The sequence below is a fragment of the Bombus huntii genome, unplaced genomic scaffold (genome assembly GCF_024542735.1).
Source record: "Bombus huntii isolate Logan2020A unplaced genomic scaffold, iyBomHunt1.1 ctg00000066.1, whole genome shotgun sequence".
NCBI classification, from domain to species: Eukaryota; Metazoa; Arthropoda; class Insecta; order Hymenoptera; family Apidae; genus Bombus; species Bombus huntii.
Genome location: NW_026099325.1, coordinates 614,677 through 628,722, shown reverse-complemented (window position 1 = coordinate 628,722; position 14,046 = coordinate 614,677). Strand labels below are relative to the sequence as shown.

General features: G+C 46.5%; 1 pseudogene; it reads right to left on the bottom strand.

The window, feature by feature from the left end:
- Nucleotides 1-3,166: 3,166 nt before the first annotated feature.
- On the bottom strand, nt 3,167-3,285 carry LOC126876169 (5S ribosomal RNA; annotated as a pseudogene).
- Between the last annotated feature and the right edge of the window lie 10,761 nt (nt 3,286-14,046).

The window sequence follows — 14,046 nt, the reverse complement described above, 5'->3', positions numbered from 1 at the left end:
TTTCTTATCGTAGAACAAATTATCCAGGAAAAATCTTACAACGTGCTATCGTCAGCGTGATTTCCTTCTGTGATTCGCTCGTGCCGGGCAGCACCAGCCTCGTTCGAAAAGTTCGAGGGGCAGGGGGCGAGCGAGTCTATTTCCGTGCGCGGAGTTAACCAGCATCTGGAAGGAGTCGCGTAAACGTGTCTACGCCCGGAGAGGATGACGCTCGTTCGCGAAGAACATATACACGAGGGCCAAGAAAGCACGAGCGAGGGTTGTTGAGCGCGTTTTGCGTTCGACGCGCAGCCACCAGCGAACCAGTTAATTCTCCGCCGTTTCGCGTACAATCCCTAAATTACGAGCGAGACGAGACCGCTTTGTCGAATTCCTGGTACTTAAGTCGGACCCGGTGGTTTTCGCATTCGACACTCCGCGTTGGTTATTCGCAAATTTTTCGTCGCGGTATTTGATCGATTTGGCCGACTCGGAAGCGCGGAGAGGGCTCGAGGCTCCTTCGCTTGGTGCAATCAACAATTGCAATTTTGTTAACTGCTCCGCGGGCGATCAGAGACCACGAAAAGTATCCATCAGATGAAAGCAGATCAGAGGCGGAAGATCAAACGACAAGGAACGCGGGCATAATGACCTTAGGTCGTGTTTAGGTAACTCGTGTTTTGTTTTCATCGCCGAATCGTTTGCGATGAGGAAAAAGCCAGATCCTGGAACTTTTGAGTCGCTTACGAGCTTTGTGAATGATTCGTCGCAGTTGCGAGTAAATTTTTTTTTTATATTTTACGTGGAGGAAATCCGCACGGACGCCAGGCCGCTTCTGGGGAAAGCGGCGTGGTAGTGTCGGATTCCAACCGACTAAAACCTCCACGATAACCGTCCCGGCTGCGATCGAGAGAGGCCCGGGAACCGATGTGAGCGTTGCAACGGGGCCTCCCCCGCGCGCTTAATACCACGGCTGATGGAGCGGTGTGTGACCATTGTCACACCGCCTCGTCGCCGGAGCCACCGACCCAGGCAGCCCGATTCCCCTAACGGCCTAATTAAAAAATAATTGTAGGAATTATCAAAAAATATGGACTACGGGGCCCCAGGTGGATGTAAACCTGGAATCTGTAGCTGGACTACTACACTAAGGCAATGGCAGTACGGATATTCACAACACAACTGTTCTTCTGTATACACAACACAATTACTCTTCTTCACTACCACATTTTGATGACAGGTGACGATCGTTTCGTTGTTCGGGGTTAGTATCAATGTTGCTGTGTTACAAGTATTACGAATATCAGGAGGAAGAATTTTTTTTTCCTCTTTTCTTTTTTTTTTGTTTTTTCTATGTTGTTTTCATAGGTATTCTTTTTTTTACTTTTTTTATTTTATTTTTTATTTTATTTTTATTTTTCACATCTCGGGAGGTAATTTCTCGTAGAGAGACACCTAAGACGTAGAAGCTGCGTCGCCCAAGTACGGATTCTCACACACATCACATTTCACTTCTGATCCTGAACTCACTTATATCAAAATCCAGGAGGGAATGGATTCGAACCGCCAACCTATGTGTTTGCAGTCTGCTACAGTAACCACATAGCCACCGTCGTCCTGTACAAAGTATAGTTCCATAATTCTTATTTGAGGCTAAACATTCTGATCTCGCACTATTAGATATATATTATTCATTATTCTCCCTCCCCCACCCCCTCTCATCCCACCCCAACCCCGCCCCCTCCCTCTCATCCCACCTCTCCCCAAAGTTACACAGCACCCAAAAAGCAGGCTACCGAAGCGTCCTGTTTTGCGACAAAGTTTTCAGGACAGAAAAAAATAAAAAAAATTCATAAAAAAGCTCCGCTCCTCAGCGGCTTAAACCCAAAAATTGTATTATACACGAAAAATATAAAGCGCCGACGCATAATACAGCATGGCTACGCCGTACCGCCACGTATCAGTACCTTTGCCTAACATATCTGTTGGAATACGACGATATCAACCGCATGCAGATAAGGTAATTGATCGTACGGATTCTTCCCTTCGCTGCCCAGCGCCATCCCCACTAGCGTGCGTTCGTGAGATGCACCACGGCGGCTAGCACGTGCAGGCTCTTTCGAAAATTCGCCGGAAGAAGCGTCAGGATATGGATGGAACATTCTAGATGGGCACGTCGAGAAGCTACTAGAAGGTTCTGTGCCACATGTGACGCCACACAGACACCCACACAGGTCACAATCATTACTGCATAGAGAGTGGGGCTCTAAACCTTTTCAAGGGCCATGGGTCACTAAGCCAGTCAGTCTGTGAATAACTAGCCAACTGTCTACATTCCAGAACGCACATTTATAATCCTTGTAATAATTGTCTAATAAATATGTCGGGTTTACATTAGAATTAGGGTTAGGGGCGTGAAACGAATCCTCGTTTGGGTTACACGTTGTCGTTATGCAATAGAGAAGACATTGACTAGCGCAAATACGATTATTATAGAACCGGACAAGTAACCGTGGTAGTTAGGTACTCGAGAAACTAATGACAATGATCCTAGGTTCAATAACGAATCCGCGGTCGACGGGATGATAGATGAACGTACTCACAAAATCCAAGTCGGATGCGTAATATTCACTGGCCGTAAAGGGTTACTCCTTAATCGATGAGATCGCGAGCGAGAATGCCTTTCCCGTCCCGATGATGCCACAGAGGAAAACTATAACGGGGTGTGTCTAAGGATACGAGATCATCGGATTCGTCGAGAAAAGCCTTCGTTCAGAAAGTAAGGGAAATTGACGTTGCTGCTAATTGGTCAATCTCCATATCGGTGGTTAGAGAAGTATGCTAGCCGCCCTCGAGGGAAAGTTGCTAGTGGGAGACGCCGCTCGTTGAAAAATACGTCTCCCCTATCTTCCCGTAGTTGGGACAAAGGCTGTTTGTCTGTTTGAAGGACTTTAGTTAACTAAACCTTAAGATTTATAACGGGCCCTCGGGCTAGCCGAACATGTACTGCGGAGACGCATCGACATCTTAATACCACGGCTGATGGAGCGGTGTGTGACCATTGTTAGACCGCCTCGTCGCCATGCCAGGCAGCCCGGTTCCCCTACCGGACTGCTTGGCGGCCCCGAGGCGCTGAGCCGCCAAGCGCCCAAGGCCCGAACCCCACGGAGGGGGGGCCAGCACGCTTCGCCAACGCCACACGGAGGTCCCAGGCGTTCACCCATCCGAGTACTACCCGTGCCCGGCGCTGCTTAACTTTCGTGATTTGACGGGAACGAGTGCATTCAGCCCGGCCAGGGCGTTGGCGTTGCGAGTAAATGGCTCTTTACCAACGTTCTTCTTCCATCTTTCCGGATTCCAATCCTCCAGCATCGATCTCGTTTTCTTGGTCTACGACGTCGTTCGACGTATCATTAGCAGGATAATTAGTTTCCTCTTTTGACAAATTTTTATCTCTGTTGAGATGCGATTACATCTTTAGACACAACGTTAGGCAATATTCTGAGGGGACAAGAAGTTTTGGAGAGAATGGTAAAGAAAATTTGACTTATGACACATAAGAATTATTTATTTTATTATGTAAATAGACCGCGGTTTTTTACGCATTTGTGGAAAATTTGCACGTAATACGACGAAATATATATGCTTCCTTTAATATTTTTCTATAATACTTAATAGGTAATGCAATTGTCCACCCTTTTGTCTTTTATCGGGATTTTATTCTTTTAAATATATTGTAGGTCTAATTATAAAATATTATTGTAGGAATTATCAAAAAATATGGACTACGGGGCTCCAGGGGGATGTAAACCTGAAAGCGTAGGTTTTGTGCGTGTCTATGGAGAAAAAGGTTTCCCTCGCGCAACTATGATCGAGCATCCAAGCTCGAAGGATACAACGTAAAAGTGGAGAGGAAAAAGCATAATCCCGGCAGAAAGGAAAGATCCAAGTGCTTCTCGCTTGTTCTTAAATCCGCAGAGTAAATGGAACGGCAGTAAGAAAAGCAATGACCGAAAATGGAGCGTTCCACTGAATAATGCAACGTTAGACGGTGAATAAATACAGACGGATAAAGCCGTCGCAGCCTCGGTATCGCCAGCTTATTAACGATAAAATCAACGATGTCGCGATACTTTGTCGATGCGACGAACGCTCGTTCGAGACTTGGCTTCGCGATGAGAAACAGTTTTGGAGGAAACGCGTGTAGATAAGGGAGTGGCGATTCCGTCGAACCGGAATGCGAGGAAAAGAAGCGAACGATTCTGCGAAGCTGACGCAGCGCAAACTTTCCTCACGACGTTAACAAACAGAGAAACGGAAAAGTAATTTCTCCAATCTCGAGAATATTTATAAAACGCGGCAAACAGAGGTACATATCGCGTGTTTACGCTTTATAAATAGGAGGAAAACAGGAAGGATGAAAGAGGACAGGCGGAAAGGAGAGAGAGGCGGGGGGATTGGCGAGGAATATCAGGATAAATTTCCACGACAAACACCGAACGAGGCAGTCGAGTAAGCTGTTTCAAAAATATACGTACGGACAGCTCTGGTTTCCAGCTACTGTTCGCAATTCGTACGCTTTGGAAAGTTTGGGAAAGCCGACGGCGTACATGCACGCCGCTCGCTATTTTCTAACGCTCTCATAAACTTTCGATGCAGTCCAAGTATTAACGTGGCAGGGCAAAAACAAGGAGAAAAACGCGTATTCGTATTCGTCGATGCTGCTCTTGGCGTCGATGAAACCCCCATTGCGATCGAAATAAACGGGCGAATTTTCACCGACCTATGAAACGCCCGACACCGCGTATTTGTTCCCGGCGAAAAATACGAGAAAACCTTTGGTAGGGTCAATTTTTTTAACCGTAATCGCTCACCGGATACGCAATGTTGCAAGTTTGTCGCGATGAAAAAATGCCAGGAAGAAAAGAAATTTCTCTACACGCGGCGTACAGCCCGATGACTCTTGACAACGCAACAAGTTCGGCGATTTGAAATTTCTATTCTTCGAAAGTGAAACAAACGTGGAAAAAGCGCGATTTTGAGTAAATTCCCGGCAATTTCATAATGTAAACGTTTCGATTTAATTTACATGTACTCGTATCGTCATCGATGTTTCGAGTTCGATCTTACGTGGCGCGGAACCTATTAACGCGATGCTTTTCAGAATGAAACGGAAAGAGTATCGGAAAGTTGCTGACGTTCTTGAACGCGTAGACCCGGTATTACCTGGGCACGATTCCAAACGCCGCGAGCTTTTATCTGCATTTTCAATTTACTTTTTCGTATTAAAAGTAACTGGCTGCTGCTAGTTTGTTTACATCTACATATAAACCGAACTGATCGAGGAAAAATTGCGTGGAAAAGAAAATCACGAAAAAAACCGAAAGACGTTGGAACCGCTGGTTCGTGGGAGCCTTCGTATTCGCGAAAGCCATATTTCGTAGAAATATTATTTTTATTCGCTCGTTTGAAAGAAAGCGACGAATCTCGTTGCGTGGGTGACGCTTGCGAAGCATACGAAAGGAGGGAAAAGAGAAGAAAGGAGGAAACACGGTACAAAACAGGGCAGAGCTGGCTGGTTAATTTGCTTGTAACGATGCTCGCTAGTTACAGCTGGTTGACGTTTCCCGGCTCGGTTGCCACGGACTAGAGCGGTCTCCTAGAAAATCGTCGACTCGCGAGGGTGGAGCGTCGCGCAACGGCTTAATTATCACGAGCACGAAATGAAAATTAGCCGACGACGATGCGTTCGTTCGTTTCCGGGTGAAACGTGGTGACACTTTGCACGGCGAAACTGAAAAGCAGACGGTACGCGGCAGCAGAGACATCCGTTAGTCGCGGTTGTATCGCGTGCGAATTATCGACGGGATCGGGATCGCTTTAAAAATGCCTGGCTCGTGTTCGATAAATCCAGCAAACAGGATTATTACAGCAACAGGAAGAGATTATAAGAGATACAAACTCTCCTCTCTTTGCAACTTTGTATTTCGGAAAAACGTTTCGAAACGAACGATCGAGTCACGTTCCGTTCCTCCCCGTACACGCTTTCGCCACCGGATCGGTAAGCAAGTTCAGTTTCAGTTTCGCTTTCGGTTTCGGTTTCGGTTTCCGGTAGAAAGTGGAACTCGCTGTTGAAACGTTATCCTCTTGACGTCTCTTTAAATGGTCGTGATTTTGCTCCGCTTTAACTCCTTTCGAACGACGGAAACCACGCTTGCAGAACCGACGTTAACTTTTCAGCGAACATGGTTACAACGTGTCTCGCGGTGTCGCCAGTCAGATGCGTTTCGAACGCATCGACGTCCACTAGAAAACTAGAAAACGATAATACCTCGTGCCCGAACTGTGAGAAACCAAGGATCGCGCGTCGCGCAAGAAGAATTACTGCTTTCGTTGGTCTATCGAAGAAACGATAAATAGTCCCTCGTAATTCCATCGTGCGAAACACGTGGTCGGCCTATCGAAAAATGGCCACGAAACAAATCGTGCACGAGTTGGAGCGATCCGCGACGGAAACGTCTTACTTAAAGTATCGTTGCCATTTGCTTCGAAGCGACAGAGACACGATACGGAAAGCCTTGGGGATCGAGTCGTTAACCAACAGACCGTATAGGTAGGAGAGTACCAGAAACCGCGAAGAAAGGACGACGAACCGCGACACGGTCGTCGTAGAATCGAAGCACTGCAGCCGTGTCGGCCCAACAGACGTAACAACGGTGACCACCGAGAGAAATAGGAAACGGGATAAAGGAAACCCCTGGGCTATGGTTTGACAGCCGACCCGTGAAACCTGCCGATATGCGCGCTGTATTAGAACCCCGTCGGTCGAATCCGTGTGTTGGCGAGACTTCAAAAAATCCTGACACCGAACGCATCGCAACTCCACTCGTAATCCGATGTAGCTACACGCTAGAAGGACGTTCGTGTGCACTGGGGACCGGATACGCGCAGCTTTACGACTCAGCTAACCCCGCTGCGTCTCCTCTCGTCCTGGTCCACACACACGCGTGGCCATGTTTTCCTCGTCTCCGAGGGACGCGCCGCTTTCACGGAATTACGATCCATCTTGTCCGAGTTAATTCTCTTTGCAGACAGACGTGGCACTCAGTAATCCGATGAATTCGTTTTAATCGGTCGACTTGTCGGAAATTGGCGGATTCTACGCGGAATGCACGGTCGAACAGGCGCCTCGCGTCGTGAAATTTTTACCCGTCCGACGTTTCGATTCGAACGACGATCCTGGAGAAACAGGTAGACGCGGTTAATTGCAGCTTCAGAACTGCGCTGGCTGAAACGAAAGGTAGATTTGGTGTATTCCGTGGAACGAACGAGCTGTTTCACTAACATCGGAACAAAGTAGAAACGAATCGGTACTTATCAAGGAGAAAACATTGTCCAGCGTGGGGAAAAGATTAAGGACCGATATCCCTCGATCCACGCTGGAGAGGGCCGAAGAAACAAGGCGAATTAGCGGGAGATCGGGAGAAGAAGGCAGAACGGGCGGAATAGAAAAGGAATGGATACGGCAAGCATCGGCCGTGCGATTTCGGTTTCGTATCACATAGCGTTATCCCCTCGTAAAGTTGGCCACTCGTGCCACTAGCAGAAACTGTATGGCGGGCTCCGAGAGGGTTTTAATCGCGCGACGGACGAACGTATCGGTGAAATTACTGGAGAGCCCCGTCGACGTGCCTTTCGGTCCTGTCTGCCCCACGGCTCGGCTGCCACGGATCTAACAGATTTACCGGATACAACGTGCCGGGTTACGAAACTTCGAAACTGGCTAAGTTAATTGCCGGTCGCTCCCCCGCACGTACTCGTCTATCAGGCGACTCCAACTAGTAACCAACGAGGAAACCGCTGATTTCAGGCGTAAATTCAGCTGAAAATCCGTAACGTGGAACGATGAAAGAGGCCGCACGGAAGAAAATAGCCTGGCGATCAAAAGGCTGGAACGTGCTTTCAGACCCGGACGCTTAGCTGCGCCGCCCCGCACCGAGATCCACTCTGACTTTCGCCCTTTGCTGCGAATATGACAGCCCGTTCGCGCTTTACCCTCGACGATCGACGCCGACCACGCTTCTGCCGCCTGTTATTTCCCAACCGTCCACCGTTTTGCTCCCCTTCTTTTTCATTTTCTTCTTTCCGCTCTTCTCCTTTTATCCTCTTTTCCCTTCTTCTCTCGCCGAAGCGGCGCGTTTGCTGTCGAGTTCGGCTACGATTGGCAAACACAAATCTTACGTGGACGCGCGATACGCGCGTTCCACGCATTTCAAATTTCACGACGTAACGTACTCGACGACTCAACGTAACGTGGAAAACGCGACAAGATGTTCGAATTTGGAATTATGCGAGCGCGCTGGGTCGATCGGCATGCCATCCGCCAAACGCGCGGCAAATAAATCTGTCGGTGTAATTTTAACGAGCCGCGATACCGCTCGAGGATTATACGGGTAATTTAAATTCCGCTCGCTCGATCGACGCGACCGATGGTAGAGCAAATCGGACGAACGGTTTGTAACACGAGACATTAATAAAGTTGGTGGAGCCGCGGAAAGCAGATGGAAATGGAAATTTTCCGATTTTAATATCGGTGAATGCATCGAGAAGAAAGATCAAAAGGTTGACTGTTGATTAATTTGAGCGGCACGCGAGCCACGAGCCCCGAGCCCCGAGCGTCGCGATGCTCGCGTGCGCCGAAGCTACTGCGATCGAGCGAGCGTCGTAACCTCGGTAAATAACCCGTCGTATAATATTACGTACACTGATCAACGATTCGGAAAGGGAGTATTCGCAAACCGGGGCATCGCCCCACCGTCGTGCGAAAATAAACTAATTAGCCTTTGGGGACGTCGAGGCATGCCCCTCGACGCCCCAGCGGATTTCAAGTCGTCGATTTTACAGCTAGCTGCTGTTACGTTCGAACCGTTTGTAAACCAGTGACGCGCAATTTGGGATAGCGATTGCGATCGAAATCCGACCCCTCTCGAGAATCCTACGGAAAGAGAATTTCTTTCGCAGTGGTTGGTCTGGCCGATCCAAGTTTCGGCGCGCGTTGTCGCGATGCCTAATCGCTGCGTTGCCGATCGTCGTTGCCATTCGAACGCGCGGCGAGCGAACAGCCGTGAGTTTGCTCTGTACACTCGAGGCCTGAACTTAAAGGCTTAACGACCTGTTTGCCGTTGCAGCTCGGCAGAAACGAATCTTCGGCGTTCGCCCGAGCTAAACCAGCGAATATTCGAGCGGCCTGCCTCGGAACGGTCGCTGAATTTCTGCTGAAAAATTAATCAACGCGGAACGTAGATCGCCAGTGATAAACACGTGAAAAACCATGCGCTGATGATGGGGGGGGGGGGGGGGGGAAAGAACGGCAACGGCAAAGTTGTTGCCAAACGAATGTAATGAACGGGCAAATACGCGTTTGTTTGCAAGTACCCTACGGCGAGCAAATAACGTTACGCGAAATACGCGGCCCGGTTTCATCCTGTGTCGTCCTTTTATACACACGCGTGAAAAATTTCGCGGAAATTCGCACTGGCGACGCAGAATCGGTGCGCGGAAGAAATCTGGCCGACTCCTGTTAATAAATTTCTTTCTTACAAAATTTACCCGTGGACCGCGCTATCCAGCCGCCCGTGTTTCCATCTCTTCGCTAGCAATTTGGCAACAGAGTTTACGAAAAGTTACGGGCGCCGACTGGAGAGAACGGCGAGACCGGTTTTTCTAAAATAAAACGATCCTGCGAAATAGACGCGACGAGTGCCACGGTCAGTCTTGGAAACTCGAGTCTCCGCGAAAACTCCTTCCGCTTCTGGCTATACGTACAAGTATATCAACGCGCGCCTTGCAACGCGTCTCGTGCTGTTTTTCTCCTATTCTGCTTGCACGTTTCTCAAAGAGAATACCTAATACCTAATAATAAGGTGGCCTTCGCTTTACGCGTCTGTGCGATTCCCGCGATGGAAAACACGTCGCGCTGTTCAGCAAACCAGCGTGCAAGCAACGACAATACGTATACGACGTTGCATAAATCAACGAATGTTCGCGTATAGAAACTTGTAAAAAAAATCCACTGTCGAAAAATAGAAAAATTCGTACTCGTGCAAAGATCAGCGGGAAACGAAACGTTTTTCGACTCGTAACCAAGCGTTATAGTCACAGGAATGTAACGAAACGGCGCGCAAACAACCGACGCGAAACCATCGTGACGCAAAAGCATTTCGCGTCAGGGAGCGCGGGTCCGACCGTAACGAAAAAACAGCAGCCAGCCCGCTGTCGTTTCACCCAATGGGGGGTTGTATCGATATATCGAGGCAGCGTCGCTGAAACCTGCTGGTGGCAGAGAGACAACGATAAGGGCCGCCATCTATCGACCGTAAGAGCCTCCTTTTGTATTAACGACGCTGTTCCGACTGTAATTGAGAGCCTCTGTACTCCGGCCCAACGTCGCCAGGTTATTAAATCCCGGGATATAAATCAGTTAATATTATCCACGCGCCGCTAGCTCGCACTCTTTTCTTCGCCAGAGAAATGGATTTTCCGCTAAACTTAAATTGCTTAGCGATCGCCGGATGTGAAAGTTTTTTCGAGTCCGTCGATAAAGAGCTTCCGCGTACAACCGACCCGATCAACGTACCATCGACACGCGACAACTGCCAACGATTTACGACGGTTACGATGGTATTACCTTTTCTCCACGATACTTTTCTTTTTCTTTCTCTTCTTCCGCCGTATTTGAGTTAATCACGATGGTTGGTCGCTTTACGTCATCGTGTACGAGGGACACGCCGAATAAAGTTTGTGGAAAATCATTACTCCACGGATCCTTTTCATCGAGTGTTCCAAGATAGCCGTTAGTGGAATTTTCGACCTCGTTTAAGACCCATCAACGAGCTGAAATCTGCTCGCCAACTTTACTCGGAATTCAATGCTTTTCAATTACAAAGATTTTCCGGTTAACCGTTCCTTAATTAAACATGTAACTATACCGAAACGTTTAAATTACCTTTTGGACCTGGTATACAGGTCAAAGCTACTCCAGTTTACTCTGCTTTTTTCAGATCGTCCCTTTCAATTTCGCTGCGCGGAACGTCGGGAAAGGAACTCGAATACGAACGACTATTTCTTTTCTTGCCCCTCGATATCCGCGCTACGCACGCGTTCGTTACGCGTTCGCGACCGTTGCCACGTATGTCTTCTTCCAAATATTCGACGGAAGGATGTAGGAAGCATGTCGGCCTTACACTTTTATGATATGGCGCTTTGTATCGCGAAGCCATCGAAAAGAGTTCCGTCGTCGAGTCCCGCCACGAATATATGGGCGGTGTAAAGCAGACCAGTAAACAGCTACATACCGTTTTATACGAAAGTCCCAAAAATGGTGGCGAAAATTACTTTTTTGCGGATTGGAAATATCAACAATAAATTCTTACTTATTATATAACGCAAACCAGAAGAAAAAGAATAAAAACAAAATAACGCATTTGCAATTCGTACGTCGCTTGATGGGTCAATTAATTGGGCATTTTCGTGACGCCGACCTCAAGAATACTTCATCAACTTCTGGAACAGCAGAAAGACTAAACGGCCTTTTACATGTTATTCGGCGAGATGACACAGAAGGAAGTAAAGATCGTGTGGTATGTTGTAATCGGAAAATCAAAGGTAGAAGAAGAGAATCGATGTACTATTTTGCCACTCGTTTGGTTAAACCGGCCCTGCATACACGCAATTGCTTCGAAAAATACCACACCGTGCAAGTATATGAAAGGAGTCATAAACGTAGCAAAAGTAAGTATCTTTTCCTGGATTTTGACAAAAGAATTCTGTTATATTCAAACAAAGTCCTAGTTTTTATTACGCAAATGTTTTTTCGCATAGAATTAACACCAATGAATAAACGGATAACAGAAGAATTAAACGAAGTGGAACTAGTACAGTGCATAAAAGTACTATTGAAATCAAGCGAAAACATGAAAAGATCGAATTCCGTACCCGGATTACCTATAGAAATCATGTCTATAGAAATCATCTAAAGCACAAAAGATAAAAGCAAGAAAAAGGATAGTAACACGGGGAACCAATCATCCTACAAAGAATTAGTACATTAAAATAAAAGATCAAACGCAACGGTGAAAAATTACTAGCGTTGCTGGAGAAGAAAAAGAAGAGCAGAATAAAAGAGGAACAAAGAGAGTGAATACGAAATTAGAAAAGCTTTCCACAACTTCATAAGAAACTACTGGAAATGTAGAATGGAAAACATATCCAAATAAAAACCCAAAGAACTTTCACCATCGATTAACTGCGTCTTCCGCCCAAAAAACCACAACATAAGTGATATACTCTGACACAACCAGAACGGATACAAATAGGAATTCATGAATGCCGACATGTACCGTCACACAATTCGACGAAGACAATAATATAATCATTATCGATAACCATGAGATACTAAACATACTAACATAGAGAAATAACATTTATTGTCTGGATGGTTATAAAGTATAAGGAGAAAGCTTAGGATATTGGCAAAGACGACTGAATTCCAACTGAAATATTCAGCATATACCGAATGGGAAAAACGGTCAGAGTCTACTTGGGGGTACGTGACTGCTGGGCCGCATGGGCACGCTCCGCGTTACATAGACGAAACCTTGAGTATCTCCAAATAAAGGGCCTAAAAAGGCTAATTTGGGAAGTCATAAACTAATCGTCTATACTAAGAGCACGCATTGAAACAGTCCACACACAAAATAGCCACATAAGAATATATCAGCATAACTAAGTTGACTGTTACGTCGCGTAACACTCTACCTAGCCGAGGCCACACACCGAAGGCAATATGGCAACCAGATGTCTTCGGATACTCGCAGCGTATCCTCCATAGTTTCAAGGACCTTCCATAAATTTCACAGATTTCCTAGAAAAGGTCCTTCAAACGAAACAAACATCTGGTTCGGAGGAATTTCTAGAGACTATTGTCTACCACGGCGAAAAAGGGAAAGGTAGTATTTGTCACGTACGCTGCAACTTTCCTCCCACTAACCACTTTCTCTCGAGGGCGGTTAAGACCCTGCGTCTAACCAATTAAAAACGAAGCCTATTCCCTCACTCTCCTAACACAAATCGTCACGAACAAATCCGATGGTCCCGTGCGCTAGACACACCCGATCCTTAGCTTTCCTCCGAGACAGCATCGTCTACCAAGAGTACTGATTTTACATCCTTCGAACGGTCAACATCCTTCCACCCGGTATACACACCCGTAGATCAGTCACTCATCTCGTACATACGCATCAGCGTAACTATCCTCGTTATAAGTTGTGGAATAAACGGTGAAATATAACTTACTACTGTGTCATATTCATTCAACCACCTCTGTTATCCTAACCGAAACAGGGGAACGACTACTTCGCGGCGTCGATTCACCGAATCGTAGCGAGAATTTACGCCTCTCGCTGACGCGTTTTCCTCGCGACCGCGTCTCTCCGCGAACGGTCGTAACATTGACAATCCAGATTTAATTCTATCTGACATTTCCACAAATTAAAATAAGTTAGATCTAACCTTCAAAAATGAACAATAAAAAAAATTATCGAATTTGGTAACATTGATTTAAAAGAACCTACCTAACTATATTTACGCACCTTTCACACATCTACTCCTGCAGCATAATATTTAACAATTGCCTAAATGCCAATTATTTCTCCATTCTGGAAAACAAGAAAGGCAGTAGCATTAAAAAAAGAAGGAAAAGCAACAGTGATTCTGTCAGCTATACCGATGAATTAGACTCTTACTCAACATTTATAAAGTATCCGAATCTATGATAAATAACACTATATACATTGAAAATAACCTAATTCCGGGCACCCAATTTGGCTTCAAATTTAAACATTCAACGATACATGCAATTACAAAATTCATCATATATCTCTTGGGCAAGAGACGAGAGTGATTGCGTCGAAGCGGTGTTCATAGATTTAGAGAGGGCATTCAACACATTCTGGCTGAATTTCTTTCCTTAAGCTCGAAAAAGAGAGCTTCCACACCACGTAATAAAAA